The following is a 15,250-nucleotide window of genomic DNA, read 5'->3' on the forward strand; positions in this document are numbered from 1 at the left end:
ATTATGGCTTCACCAAAAGTGAAATAGATTCTCAACTTATACTACATATTTGTTCATATCGAAATATTTACTTTAGTGTTGTATGTAGATGAATTTTTTTTATAGGTGTAGAGAAGCTTATTACATGGTGCGAAACCAATGTGGTATCTGAATTCGAGATGAATGATACTAGGATGATGCATTAGTTCTTGGGGTTGGTGGTTTGGTAGAGACTATGGGAGGTCTTCCTTAGGTGGGATAACGATGCAATTCAAATTCTAAATATGTTTTAGATGGAGGATTGAAAACCAATGGCCACACCCATGATCACTAATTTGAAGAAAATGAAAACTTTAGATTCGGAGTTGGTGGATCCCATGATGTACACATAACTATTAAGTTCCTTGATTTATTTGGTCAACGCTAGGCCAACATATGTTTTGTACTGGACACCTTGAGTTAGTTTGTGGTGGAGGTAAGACAAGAGCATCATGTAGCAACAAAATATGTGCTTAGATATTTGAGGAGCACATTGGAGTATGGTCTTAGATATCTTGGAGATGTTTAAGTGAAGTTGCATGGTTATTTCTCAGATTGGGTAGGCATTGTTGTAGAGAGGAAGAGCACCTTAGGGTGTTGCTTTAACATGGGATCAATTATGGTATTGTGGTTCAATAGGAAGCATACTTCATGAGATTTTCCACTATTTGGTTTTTCTCCCTAAAGATGACACCTTTCCTTAATGGGATCATTGGGGAAGAAGTGTCCATAGAGAAATCTAAGGGATTCGAGGTAAATGGGAGGGATTTCAATGCGTGTAGGCTTAATCACTCCTTATATGGACTCTAGTGGGCATTAAAAACATATTATTCTATGATTGATGCATGTTTACACATTAAGGACTTCACCAAAAGTGAAACAAACTCTTGACTTATATTACATATTTTTTCATACCTATTTATTTACCTTGGTGTTCTGTGTATATGAATTTCTTTTAATGGGTGTAGAGTAGCCCAACATGGCAATTGAATTCAAGATGAATGATACTAGGATGATGCATTAGTTCTTTGGGTTGGTGGCTTAGCAGAGGCCATGGGAGATTTTCTTAGGTGGGATAAGTATGCGAAGAGGTTTTAGATGGAGGGTTGAAAACCAATGGCCACACCCATGATTACTAATTTGAAGAAAATGAAAAATTTAGATTCAGAGTTTGTGGATCCCACGATGTACACATAACTAGTTCTTTCATTTATCTAGTCAACACTAGGTGAATAGATTTTTTGTACTGAACACATTGAGTTGAGTTAGTTCGTGGTCTAGCTAAGCCAACTGCATAGGGTAACCACAAAATATGTGCAGACAACCACATAGGGTAACCACAAAATATGTGCTTAGATATTTGAGGAGCACACTAAAGTATAGTCTTAAATATCCTAGAGATGGTAAAGTGCAGTCATGGTTATTTCTCAGATTGGGTAGGCATAGAAAACCTTAAAGCCCTGCTTTAACATGGGATTAATTATGGTATTGTGGTTCAATAGGAAATATACTTCTAGAACTTTTCCACTATTTGGTTTCTTTCCTTAAAAACATGTGAAAATTGTATTCTAACAAATAATCTAAATAATATAATGAATATGCTTTTCCAATGACCTTAAATTCATAATGTGGGCCACACAGTGTTGTTGGAAGTTGCGAGATACATGATAAAAGTGTCCAATCCTGGTAAAAGTAATAATTTTAAAGCTAAGAAAAAGAGCCATAAAACTCTTCAAATTATTAATACCCCTGGCTAAATTTCCTTTGAGTGGAGCTTTTAGTTATATCAAGCAATTACACATATCAGTTACTTTTCTAACATGGGGAAACCACCCTAAAAGTTAAAAAAAACTGATAGTAAGTCCAAAAATCGTTGGAACTTAGCCGACATACACCATCCGACCGTATTATAAATAGTTTTAGAAAAAAAAAAGTGCACTATAATTATGGAAAACATAAACCGTGCCCATATTGCAACACGATGTAAATATGTAACGTAGACAATATCAATGACGCGATGTAAATATGTAACGTCAACAATACCAATGATACGTAACGGACATAACATGCTGTTAGATGGAGAGAGTATTTTGTTGGTAACCAATATAAGTTTATTGCTCCGATTACACTCACCGAAACTTTTGCAATGTCTCCGAGAAAGGGGAGTACACTACATTTCTTTATTCAAACACAGCACTTGCAACAAAAATGCAACACTAACACATCGCCTCTGGTAATTGGCGCTCAGGTAAAACACACACAATGAAAGAAAGAAAGAAATAAACAGGGAATAAAGAGGTCGCATGCCCTCAGGAACCACGTCTCAGTAATATCACGCAGAGACACACAGCAACACCTAGAGAGAGACGAAGATAGAGGGGCGTGTTGTTCTTGGGTTCCGGGGACGCATTCCACACAGAAAATGCACTCGATGAATTCATCCATTTCTCTACCAACTCTGGATGGTGACGTTTCAGCACGTCTTTGAGGCCCTCTGTGTTGTTTATCCATGCCATCCCCTCCTCCGTATACACTTCTTTCTTGAAATCACTGGTGAAAAAGCTATCTGCCTCCAATCGACTGCAATCGACATATATTCACAAAGCACATCTTACTAAATGAATGATAAATTTTTCGCTTTTTATTGAACAATGGAATATTATAAAATGAGAAATGATTTATTTACCCACCGTGATGCCATGAGCAAAAAGATAAAGAAGGCCGTCTCGCTGATGGCAAAACCTTTAATCTTCTTCTCTGCCATGAGGCCGACCTGTAGATCTAGAAGTTCAACGTCGTAATGAAACGATCATGAATCCCATGTCTCTGGTGAGCAACACATAATTTTTATGTCTCTGGTGAGCAACACATAATTTTTTTCTTGCAGCATATGTAAATTTTAAATTTTTTCTTGCAGCATATGTAAATTTTTATAGCAGTAATGTAAAAGGGGTTTTATAGCAGTAAAAGAAAAAGAGAATTTTACCCAGCAGTGTAAATTCTCAGGTGGAGACAGAGTTCGGTTGAATGTTTTTTTTGGGTAAATCCTTTTCAGCAAAGAGGATGAAGTTTGTATCAGACATTTTGTTTTAATGAATAGAAATGTTTTTATGGTCATGTAATACTCTGTTCTTCAATCATTTTTTTAAAAAAGCTTCCCTGTGCACAAAAAATAATCATGTGGAGAGGAAACCTGTGTGTTTAGTTTTTTTTGTTTTTGGGATTTTAGCAGAAAAATCCCAACATAATCTTGCATGGCGATACAAATCCTCGTCGCTCATACCAATATAGTGAAGCTGCATTTATAAATTAGTTGACCAAATTATATTAGTCTGCAATGAGATTGATCTTAGTGCTGAAATATTCTGTAACATGAGGGTCCGGATGTGAATTTCAATGAAAAACTTTCATAATCAATGGTCATAGTCAAGTAACATCCATAGTATTCTATAAGTTAGGTTGGATTACTGAGAGTTTCTGCAATAAAATATAATTACCTTCAACAAGTCGCAAACGGAATTACGATCATCTCTAACACCCTGCATAACTGACACCCCTGCCCACGAATTACGATCATCTCTAGAGAGGGCAATTCCGTCGTTGTCGTGAAGAAGAAGGTCATCGTCCCCCACGTCTTAGCTTTTTTGATTCACTCGCGTTGTTTCCATACACTACACTCCCATCCCTGTTTATTTATGTATAGCGTGACAAGAGTATATACATTTATATATATTGTGAGACACCTTCACAATTCAGAGGATTTATAGAGAGATAGAGTGTTTAGTCCAGGCAGGTTTTCTTACCACCAGGCGGTCCTCCTATTTCGTGATCCTGTTTTGATGTCACAGCTGCCAGTAGGCACTGCTTTGCCTTCCAAGAATTTGAATGCCTTTAGCGGACATTGCCGTGCAACGTTGGGTGGGGCGCTTAACTTTGCCTAAAAATTCATGAATTAAGGTTAATGTTATATAATTTCTCGTAAAATATATGGTGTTTTCTATTTGTCAGATGGGAAAAAACTGTGATCAAATCTGTTTAAACTAATGTTTTTTTAACTATATATAATTCCGGCACCCTGAAAAGCTTCAGAACAGTAAGATTGTAAAAAATGCACTCTTCAAATTTATGATTCTAATAGAATCACTACAAAATGCTAGGCAAATTATACCAGAAAATATACTGAAAGAAATTTAACAGAGAGCATACGCTCTAAATATATATTGAATAAGGTAAAGTTAATGTTATATAATTTCTGATATTTGCATTGAAAATTGTGATAATTGTGATTGAAAACGTTGCGCTTACATGTACTGTGTCTTCAACGTGATCGACCCAGTCATGAATCATGAACTAGATCCACGTGGCAGCAAGCATGTTAAATTGTGTGCCTGTATCGACCATTTTCCTCCGAGAGAGCAGCTTTGTAGCAACTACCATGGGATGTGGTTTTAGCAATTGTTTAGTAAATTCACATGTAATTTAGTTATCAGATTAATGACATGTGAAAAAGAAACAATGTTGGGTGGGATGGTTTAATGACCTTATCATGCTGGGATAGTACGGGTCATCATAACTTCCATCAGGTGTTCTATCCACTGCATTATATCTTCCTCCCTGCACTGCCGTAGTTCCCACGTAGATAAGATTATAACGCTGGTGCAATGACCGCCTGATCTCCAGGTATAGGAGTCCTAGGCAGAGAGGCAATCTGTTGGGTATTTTTCAATGGGGAAATACCAAAACCAATCAAGCAAATACCACAGAGCCAATGCTCTGTTCCATTTCTTCCAGGACCTTTGCACAGCGAAGCTATTAAAAACAAATTAACTGAGAACAGTCCATTACATAGCCATAAAACATTTCTGTTGATTTAAAAACAAAAAGACTGATACATATTTCATCCTCTGTGCAAAGAGGGAATCTCAAAAAAAAACTCTGCTGCTCTCACAGATTTTCCACCGCTGTGGAAATTACATAAACATCATGGTGTTCCTCTGTTCTTCAATGGGAAGAGGAAAAACATTACATCCTTGTTTTTTAAATTCTTTTCCCTTGCTCTCTCTTGCGCATACCGTGCGCAACCTCAATGCACACCACAAAAAAAACTTTGCTCCACTGTGCGCAGGCACACATACATTACGTTGTCAACTGCAGCACCATTCCAATGATATCTCGCACTGCTATGCGTTCATTACAATTCCATGAACAAAAAAAATACAACGCACCACCATGCGCAGCCGCAGTCACAATACTCAACAAAAAAAAACTTTACATAACATATATCACACACGGGCTTACATAGCCATATATAAAAAACATATAAAAAGTAACGTGGCCCATAACCATATTAAATGGCCTCACCAAATTCTACATATATAAAAAAATATAGGACGAATGCCCCATAACCACATTAAACGGGCCGCCACCTAATTCCACGTAAAACCCATAAAAACCATTACTTTTCCTCCACGGCGGTCAACTAACAAAACGACAAAAAATTCATTTTGACGCGGGCAGGGTCGGCTGACGTCACTTCGGTGCCACGTGTCGCCACCTCATTCGTCGGGCCCGGTCGTTAAACTCCGCGCAGCTTCGCGCAGATCCGAGCCACCAAACTCGATCCAACGAGGTTCGGGAGCCAACCTCGTGCAAAGCAAATGGACTTTAGCGTCCGGGGAAAGCGGTTTTGGCTGCTGTACAGGGGACGCGTGGCGAAGTTTGATTGTGTCGGGGCCCCTGCTACGGATACAGCCTTCTGCCAAAGGCGGTGCGGGGAGACCGGGCAGATTTGTTCTGGCGGTTTTGGGTGCAGCGGTTTGGGCGTTGGTACGACTGCTGAGTCGGCTACCCACGTCCGCCTGCTGCTTGCAGTTGGAATTAACATTCCAACACTCCCCTTTAATTTCAACTGCTGGGCATTCAATCATACCCAAACACTTCCTCACATAGAGGGATTCACCAACTGCTTCTGATGCAGTTCCACAAACAAACAAAGTTGTCTTCCTCTTGATAGAGGGATTAACCTGAAACTGTGCTTAAGAGCACCTTCCTCATGACAGAGGGATTCACCATGTAACTATGCTGAAAAGCATCATCCTCTTGATAGAGGGATTTACCATAACACTGTGCTGAAAAACACATTCCTCTTTAATAGAGGGTTTCACCAAATGACTGTGCTGAAAAGCACCTTCCTCATTAATAGAGGGATTTACCAAACAATGCTAAAGAGCATCTTCCTCTCAACAGAGGGATTCACCAAATGACTGCTTCAAATGCAGTTCCAAAACAAACAATCATTGCACTATTGTGTGTGCAAACTCATTACAATGTTCTCCCATGCTGATGCATATTCTCTGCTGCACTGTTGTGCCATCTTCTTTAGTGTGTCTACCCCACACTGCTGTGTCTACACTTGCACTGCTTGTGCACTTTTCAAAGAGAAAATACTCTGTCTTTTCTGGAACAATTACACTGTCCCAATTTACAAATTTACACTGCTGTGTGTAAATATTTCTTACACTCACTGCTGTTGCATATATTGCATTTCAATTCAATGAACAACAAATTCATTACATTTACCTTTACTGCTGTAAGGAAAATTTCTTTTGCATGTGCTGCTGTCCATTACCTTTCATTTCTTCAACAAAACTTCATGCTGCTGCATTTTCTTATTTGCATTGCTGTGTGCTTCTCCTTCTTGCCATCATGCTGTTGTTCATAACTTCTTGCTGTTGCATTTTTCATATTCACTGCTGTCCATACCCATAACCATAGACTGTCATCCCTGGGTTTTTATTTGCTGCTGCGTTGCCTCTGCAATTTGCACTGTCGCTACCTTTTGTTTCATCATACTGCTGTGCCCATACTCTTGGCACTTCATTCTCCACACAAAAAAAATAGCACGGGCTGTTAATTTTTACACCCTTGCTTCACACAATCTTAGTCTTCATTCATTTTTTTTATTTACACAATGCACTGTTGTGCAGTTCCTTTCATTTTTCTGCTGCCACACATTATCATTCACCATTGTGCATTAAAAATCTGCTGTCCCTGTTTTTCTTTATGCATTTCTTTGCATGCTGCATTGCATAAAAAAAAACATTACATTTTTTTTACTGCTGTGTGAAAGAATTTCATTGCATTCTCAGCCACTGGGCATTTACGTTCTGCTGCGTTTTGCCTTCTTCTCATTTTCTTCTCACTGCTTTGCATTTTCATTCCCAATAGAAAACATTTCAATCTGCTGTGTATTATACTCACTCTGTTGTGAGTATATTCTCTCATACTACATAAAAGGAAACTACCTTCCATTGCCATGCAAAAAATTCAAAACTGCTGTTCATTCTAATCCATTTGCTCCAAAAAAAAAAATTCCAAACTGCTGTCTTATGTTCTATCTTCCCACTGCTATGAGGGTCTCCATGCTTTGGATTTTTCTCTTATCTCGCTGCTGCTCTTTACATTTCAGCGCTGCCATCTTTTCTTCTTTATGCATTTCTGTGCATATTGCATAAAAACAAAGCAAAAACATTGCTGATTTCATCACTGCTGCATATTACCTTTTAGAGGGATTTACAAAGATTTCAATTGCAACTGCTGCGCTGCAATACATCCTCCATCAACAAATGACTGTTAATACAGTTCAGCAAACAAAAAAAATTACAAGCTCCCCTTTAATGTGTGCTTGTCTTCTTTTGGCAGACTCTTCTCAAAACAAATTTAGATCCACTTGGGAGTTCAAGGGGTTTTCAGATTGCCTTTCCTTCCTTCTCCATACTTGTGTAACTTTCTTCTTTTGCATGGGTCTAGCTTGTGTAAGAGCCCATGTCAAGTTACAATCTCGTGCCATATGCCCAATGTTATGACACTTGAAACATTCTACATTTTTCATGAATAACATTTCATGATTTCTTCTAAAATTGTTTCTTGGAGATTTTCGGAGACCACAACATTTATCTTTATGAAATGCTCTACAGTCTTTTGCCATATGACCAAAGTTTGAGCAAGCATAACAATAACCATAAAATGAACTTTGGTACCTGGGAGATGGAGGTTTTCTTGATGTACTTCTGAAGCCTTGCTGCCTTGAGATCCTTTGATGATCACCATTGCCTCTTGCCTCTTTGACATCAGCTACATTTCTTCTTGGAGCTGGTTTTCTGCTTGGAGCAGGATTTCTTCTATTGCAGCCTTCATTTTTCTCCTTGCCTTTGCTGGAACTAGGAGCATCACCATCTCTTTCTGGCTTCTTCACATCTCCTTTGCTTAAAGCATCCTCATGCTTGTTTAAGGGTTCACCTACATACCCAAGTCCTGATTTATCAGATGGAGATCTATGATAGCTTAGCATGTCATCCAAAGCTTGAGAGCTCTTCATGATCTTGTTTATCCCTTCAACCTTCTTCCTGAGGAGGACAATCTCTTCTTCCAACTTTTCACACTCATTATTTTTCTTTGCTAGTTGTTCCTCAGTTTCTTCCTTGCTACGAGTAGCTTCAGCTGCTACTATTTTGAAGGAGATAATATCTGCCTTCATTTTGAGGATTTCTTCATCTTTTGCTTGACTGCTCTTCATTTTCTTTTCAGCTCCTTGTGCCTGCTTCCTGGCTTCTTGTAGTTCAGGCTTAAGGGAGGAGACCTCTACCTTGTACTGTCCAATCTCTTCCACAAGCTTATTCATTTTCATGTGCCTTTGTTCAAGTTGACTTGTCAAGGCATCTTCCTGCTTCTTTGCTTTGTTCAGCTGATTTGTCATGGATATGACTTCTTCATGATGTTTCTTCTTGCATTGGTCAAGCTCCTTCTTAAGCTTGGCAAGTTCTTCATTCCTTTCTTTTACTTGAAGCTTGATGAGGTCAAGCTTTTCATTCTCAGCTTCTATGATGGGTTCTTCTTGACTCATTGTCATGGTCAGTGCTCCCTTTGCATGAAGCTCATGCAGTCTGTCCCATATATCCTTTGCTGATGTATATTTTCCTAGATTCTTCTTTACAGAATCAGGGAGTCCATCCAAGATAGTCTTTGCTGCTTGTGCATCATACTCCATGGATTCTTTATCCATCTTGCTGTCATCAATCACTGACTCCCAGACTTCAATCCCCTCAGACATTAGGAAAGCCCTCATCATTATTTCCCATACATCAAAGTTTCCATCAAACTTTGGAACCTCAAATACAATGCTTTCAAATAGATTGCCTTCTAGTTTAGTAGAGGAGGGAGACACATTTTTAGCAGGCCTGGAGGCTTTCTTCTTTGACCTTGCCATTCTTATCTAGGCTTTTAAATACTTAACTGTGTTTTCTTTTAAATCACTGACTGTTCCTTCAACAGTAACACAAAGGAAAGCTTTGAGAAATACCTTAACCCTTTTCGCTAAGGCTTCACACTGCTGGAGAGGTTTGACTGCTGCTGCAACAAGAGTCTTTCCTTCAGCTTCCTTGACACTTTTAAATAGCATGAACCTGCTATGTCACCATCAAAGAGCCTGGACTAGCTCCGATACCACTGTTGGGAATTTTTCAATGGGGAAATACCAAAACCAATCAAGCAAATACCACAGAGCCAATGCTCTGTTCCATTTCTTCCAGGACCTTTGCACAGTGAAGCTATTAAAAACAAATTAACTCAGAACAGTCCATTACACAGCCATAAAACATTTCTATTGATTTAAAAACAAAAAGACTGATGCATATTTCATCCTCTATGCAAAGAGGGAATCTCAAAAAAAACTATGCTGCTCTCACAGATTTTCCACTGCTGTGGAAATTACATAAACATCATGGTGTTCCTCTGTTCTTCAATGGGAAGAGGAAAAACATTACATCCTTGTTTTTTAAATTCGTTTCCCTTGCTCTCTCTTGCGCATACCGTGCGCAGCCTCAATGCACACCACAAAAAAAACTTTGCTCCACTGTGCGCAGGCACACATACATTACGTTGTCAACTGCAGCACCATTCCAATGATATCTCGCACTGCTATGCGTTCATTACAATTCCATGAACAAAAAAAAATACAACGCACCACCGTGCGCAGCCGCAGTCACAATACTCAACAAAAAAAAACTTTACATAACATATATCACACACGGGCTTACATAGCCATATATAAAAAAACATATAAAAAGTAACGTGGCCCATAACCATATTAAATGGCCTCACCAAATTCTACATATATAAAAAAATATAGGACGAATGCCCCATAACCACATTAAACGGGCCGCCACCTAATTCCACGTAAAACCCATAAAAACCATTACTTTTCCTCCACGGTGGTCAACTAACAAAATGACAAAAAATTCATTTTGACGCGGGCAGGGTCGGCTGACGTCACTTCGGTGCCATGTGTCGCCACCTCATTCGTCGGGCCCAGTCGTTAAATTCCGCGCAGCTTCGCGCAGATCCGAGCCACCAAACTCGATCCAACGAGGTTCGGGAGCCAACCTTGTGCAAAACAAACGGACTTTAGCGTCCGGGGAAAGCGGTTTTGGCTGCTGTAGAGGGGACGCGTGGCGAAGTTTGATTGTGTCGGGGCCCCTGCTACGGATACAGCCTTCTGCCAAAGGCGGTGCGGGGAGACCGGGCAGATTTGTTCTGGCGGTTTTGGGTGCAGCGGTTTGGGCGTTGGTACGACTGCTGAGTCGGCTGCCCACGTCTGCCTGCTGCTTGCAGTTGGAATTAACATTCCAACACAATCTATGCCACGCGTAGAATTGATCCACCAAATGTATAATCTGCACATTACAAAAAAAAGAGAAACATCAAAGTTCATAACCCCTCATTCATTCACTATTCTAGATTTACAACATTTCATTTCATGGTGATACTTACTAGGAAGAGGAGCCTGTCTATGAAACTCAATCTTGAATATTGGGAGATGAGGTTCTGGTCAAGCAAACCCATGATCTCAAACAGAATACAACTGCAATTAATACGCAAGATCGAAGAGGACGGGAATGCTCTCTGCGCTAGAAGAAAGAACACTAGAGGCCTTTATATAGAGGGCTGAGACCAGAGTAGTCGAAACCTAGAACGGAGTCGTTCACAATCCACTTTTTTCTGTTAGGTAGAATGGAGTGACTTTATTTTCTCTGGGTGAACGTATTTTTATCGACCTGACCCGTGTGAATTTTATGAATGGCTAACCACATATATCCACATTATAAATTTTATGTAGTGTGCAGGATCTTTATTTCACAGACAGTCTCCAAAATATTTTAAAATATTTTTTCTTCCATTAACCATGTAGTTATACACTACTATCCATGCCATGTTCATAAATGAAAATAAAGCTCAGAGTAGATCATGGTTCAACTCTTTTTCTTAAACGGTAAGTTGTATTAAACTAGTAATGTTATGTAACATACAATAAGCCAATTATATATTGAATATCATTTTATAATCGATTTATTACCTGCATTATGCATTATACTTATATTTAAGATACAAAGCCACCTCCCACATGCATAAACTTACAAATGTGATCGTCAGCCTCATATCGTCAGCTCCTTCGCCCAATGTGAATTCCGCCAGCGATGCAGGCGGCTCTGTGTTGTTGCCATTGAACAGGAGCGAACCCCCTGGCATAAACTTAACAAATCTGATCGTCAGCCTCATATCGTCACCTCCTTCGCTCAATGTGAATTCCGCCAGCGTCGCAGGGGGATCCGCGTTGTTGCCATTGCACAGGAGCGACCCCCCCCACAGTCGCCGGTGAGGCATTTCCATCTTCCGTCCTCATCGAATGTGCACAACGTGCCTCTCCACACGCGGCCCGACCATCCACTAGGAGCTTCAACTGTCATACTCTGCCCGCGCCCGCCTGGAATCCCGGCCATACAGTGTACTCGCAACTGTTTATTAGCGTAAACGATGATGCCCACGCCCCTGCAACATTCAATAATTACTTCACGTCAAAATTACGTTACTCATATTACTAATCAACAATATAAGTTACTAGAGGAACATGCTTACAAACATTTAAGAAGGTAGTTTAGTTTAATTGGTTGTTTGATGTAAATAAACAAATAATCTACTGTCGGTCCCCAATAAATCCATAAAACAGAAAACGCAATATTGTAGTTTAGTTTGCATGTCGTCCCGGAATAAGGTTTTCTTTTTTAATCATCCTTGTATATACTAGCAATTGTCCCTAAAGGTGCAAAGATACATCGAAATTTGGGAAGATCATCTTGTCAAGAATAGAACATTGACACGCATGCTCATGAAAAAAATTTAGAATTAGAAATCAGCTACATAATATCAAAAATCCTCTTAATAACACACATACTCATAAATTTTTATTTATAAAATACAAATAACTCAATACATTTAGTTACATTCAACATAATGATAATGATGACAATATTCATTTTTGACACACAAAATTTGTAATAAAAGAAACTTTCTCTGTTTAATTATAAATATAGAATTTAAAAATAATAATCAAGCTTTTCATAATTTTACATACCAACGTTTCCCCAAAATAACCATTTGCAATCCCTCACAAGCTTTCATTTTTATCATAAGCTTAAACCAGAAATTCTTCATCCTAGTTTAATCTGGGAAACAAATATAGGTTGAACCTTATCTCTAATTTGATTCTACAACTCAACAAAAGAGACGCATTGGAGTCAATTGTTTTCAACAACACAACAAATTTAAATTAATTATGTAGAAAAAGAAATGATGTCTCTCTAGTACAACTAAATCCAATAAGAAAAACAATTTCTAATATCACATTGGAAACAGTGATAAGAAAAATTCCATGCTCAAACTACTGAAAAATAATTTCAGACATCACATTGGAAACATTGATAAGAAAATTTTCATTCTCATGAAAGGAAATGTAGAGCAAAAGGGTTGGGTGGAGGGTAATGCAGAGCAAAAGTGTTGGGTTGAGGGTTTGTCTGGAGGTTGTTTTCCTAGAAACCACCTATTTTTACAATTGGAAGGTGTCCTTGGAAAGTACCCCTAGGGTCCTTTGGGCTAAGACTCTACCAGACTGAAAATTGCTTATTCAAAGAAACACACACACACAGCCATCTTTTTTACTTTTAAGCAAATTCTAATGTTTAGGGTACATACCTAAGGTCCTACGTTCGAGAAGACCGTTAGGGTGCAAACCCTTCTTGGAGTTCCCTTCTTCTTTCTTTGACCTGCAAGACAAACAAATCAAAGAACACAACAGTACATGTATAGAAGTTTATATATAAATCATCTTTATGCTATAAAGTTAGTTATAAAAAATCTTTAAGTAACCACTTTCATAAGAATTCAACACAAGAATCTCATAAGCATAAAGAAAGATTATTCGGGAACAAAGACGTGTTTCTTTATATATAAAGGCAAATAAAGTACATATATCGAAAAGATATCACCTGAACACCTTCAGCAGGCTCCAAGCAAGCTTCCTCCCGGATTCGTTCCAGCCTCCAGCCTCCAACAAGAGCTCCTTCCAAGTCTTACTCAATGATGATGTCAAGGATGAATGATCACCAATACACATGGAAACAAGGGTTTCCTATGCAAAATGGGGGAAGTGCAAAATGCACCAAGGACTTCAGACCTGGTCTAAGGGAAAAATCTCAGCATAATAATCTTGCTCTCCTTTCTCTCTCCCCTTGGCCTTCCCTTTGATGTCTTTTTATACCCTCTCCAAAGTAGTTTTTTAGTTAGGAGTTGGTTGGGAACAGTTGGGCCACGGGCACTAACAGGTGATCCAGCAGGTAAACCCGCGATCACCGCCCGAAAAAGAGGAAATTATATTTTTTTAAGTGTTTTAATAGATACACGCGGGTTGGGTATGGCAGACCCGCGTGTACACGCGTTTAACACAGGGCAAAGTCACGTATAGGGAATAAAACACTGTTTTTTAAATTTTTGGACCAGGTCTGGAAGGAAGGGTTGCCCTAGGCCATAAGTGCAGCATCACAAACCATAAGAGTGAGATTTGGAGCTATAACAGATGCCCCCTAATGTATGAGGTCAGAAGGGGAACATGATGGCCGAAATATATTAAGTAAGTACAAGGAAAGGAACTCTGCCGAAAAACCGAGGAGGACTTCACCAGAATTCAGCCTGCCAAGCCACCGAAAGGAGATCAGAAAGAAACACTGTCTGAGGCGGGCATACCCATGCTCAGGAAAAGTAAAGCATGTCCGCATATCAATTACGAGCGGATCCACTAAATATACAAGTATAAATGACTGTAAAATACATAATGGATCATCTGATCATAATGAGTAAGTACATGTCTGAATATCACATATCAAACTGTCAATGATGCTGAAAGATGCAACGGATCACTGAAATCAAAGACTGATCCCATAAGGTACCAACTGAACATGATGGAATAGGATGGTACTACACTGCAAACTCAGGTGCCAGCATATAGAATGTCGCCATGACTGACTGCAACATATAAGGTGGAGTGGTATCAACTAGCAGCAACAGGAGCAACTGTCAAGTGAACCAATGAATGCTGATACAACCTGAGGTCTTCACCGACCGCCGTGGTACATTTCTACACCATGGGAATAAATGATCTGAAGTCGACCATGTGAGAAATCGTTTGATTACCGGTCATTGATGTATACCGTTAACAAACGCGAGACTACTCACCGATAATGATAATGAGCGTCAAGGTACCCAGTACAATCTAACAAGTGTGAATAGATGAGCTGAAGTCGAACACCTGTAAGAATCTATCAATCAGGAGACAATGATGATTTCCCACTGTCGATAGCGAGGAATCTGCCACTAATGACTGCAAACCCCAAGGTACTGCCAAATGGACTCTAGATCTTTGCCCCAGAGCAATGAGTCGGAGTCGATAGGGAAAGATCCGCTAGAAGGAAGGCATTAAGGCATCCTCCATCAATCTAGCGCGAGTGTAACCCGTAGGCCAATAATGTGGAAGGAATCGGACGAAAAAGATGTAGTAACCCAACCGAAGTACGTTTCCGGCGTACACAAGATGTGGCTAGCGCACGGCAGAAACCCTCTGAACCAACCAATAATGAAAGCTGACACAGAGGCGAGGTATCCACCAATAGGGTCAAATGGAAACCAAGGTACTGCACGAATCCCAATGTGTGATAATGTATGCTGATGTCGAACACAAGGGAAACCACTCAGTCAAAGACCCATGATACTGATCGATGCTGAGCACAAGGTGACCTATCAATAATGAAAATAGGGCCAGGGTGCGGTCTCTAGGTCTGCCCTCAGAGCA

The 15,250-nt window shown here is 39.5% G+C and overlaps 2 pseudogenes across 1 annotated transcript; both read right to left on the reverse strand.

Annotated features, from left to right (window-relative positions):
* Positions 1-2,327: 2,327 nt before the first annotated feature.
* Positions 2,328-2,814, reverse strand: LOC149154979 (alpha-dioxygenase PIOX pseudogene; annotated as a pseudogene). Its single transcript, XR_016263360.1, has 2 exons — positions 2,709-2,814; positions 2,328-2,598 (listed from the first exon to the last, which is right to left on the reverse strand). The product of XR_016263360.1 is annotated as an alpha-dioxygenase PIOX pseudogene (transcript).
* Positions 2,815-3,194: 380 nt separating this feature from the next.
* On the reverse strand, positions 3,195-11,742 carry LOC149154980 (alpha-dioxygenase PIOX-like; annotated as a pseudogene).
* Positions 11,743-15,250: the final 3,508 nt, after the last annotated feature.

This window comes from Pinus tabuliformis, chromosome 9 (genome assembly GCF_031772625.1).
Source record: "Pinus tabuliformis cultivar Carrire ecotype Pingquan chromosome 9, CPIR1, whole genome shotgun sequence".
NCBI lineage: Eukaryota > Viridiplantae > Streptophyta > Pinopsida > Pinales > Pinaceae > Pinus > Pinus tabuliformis.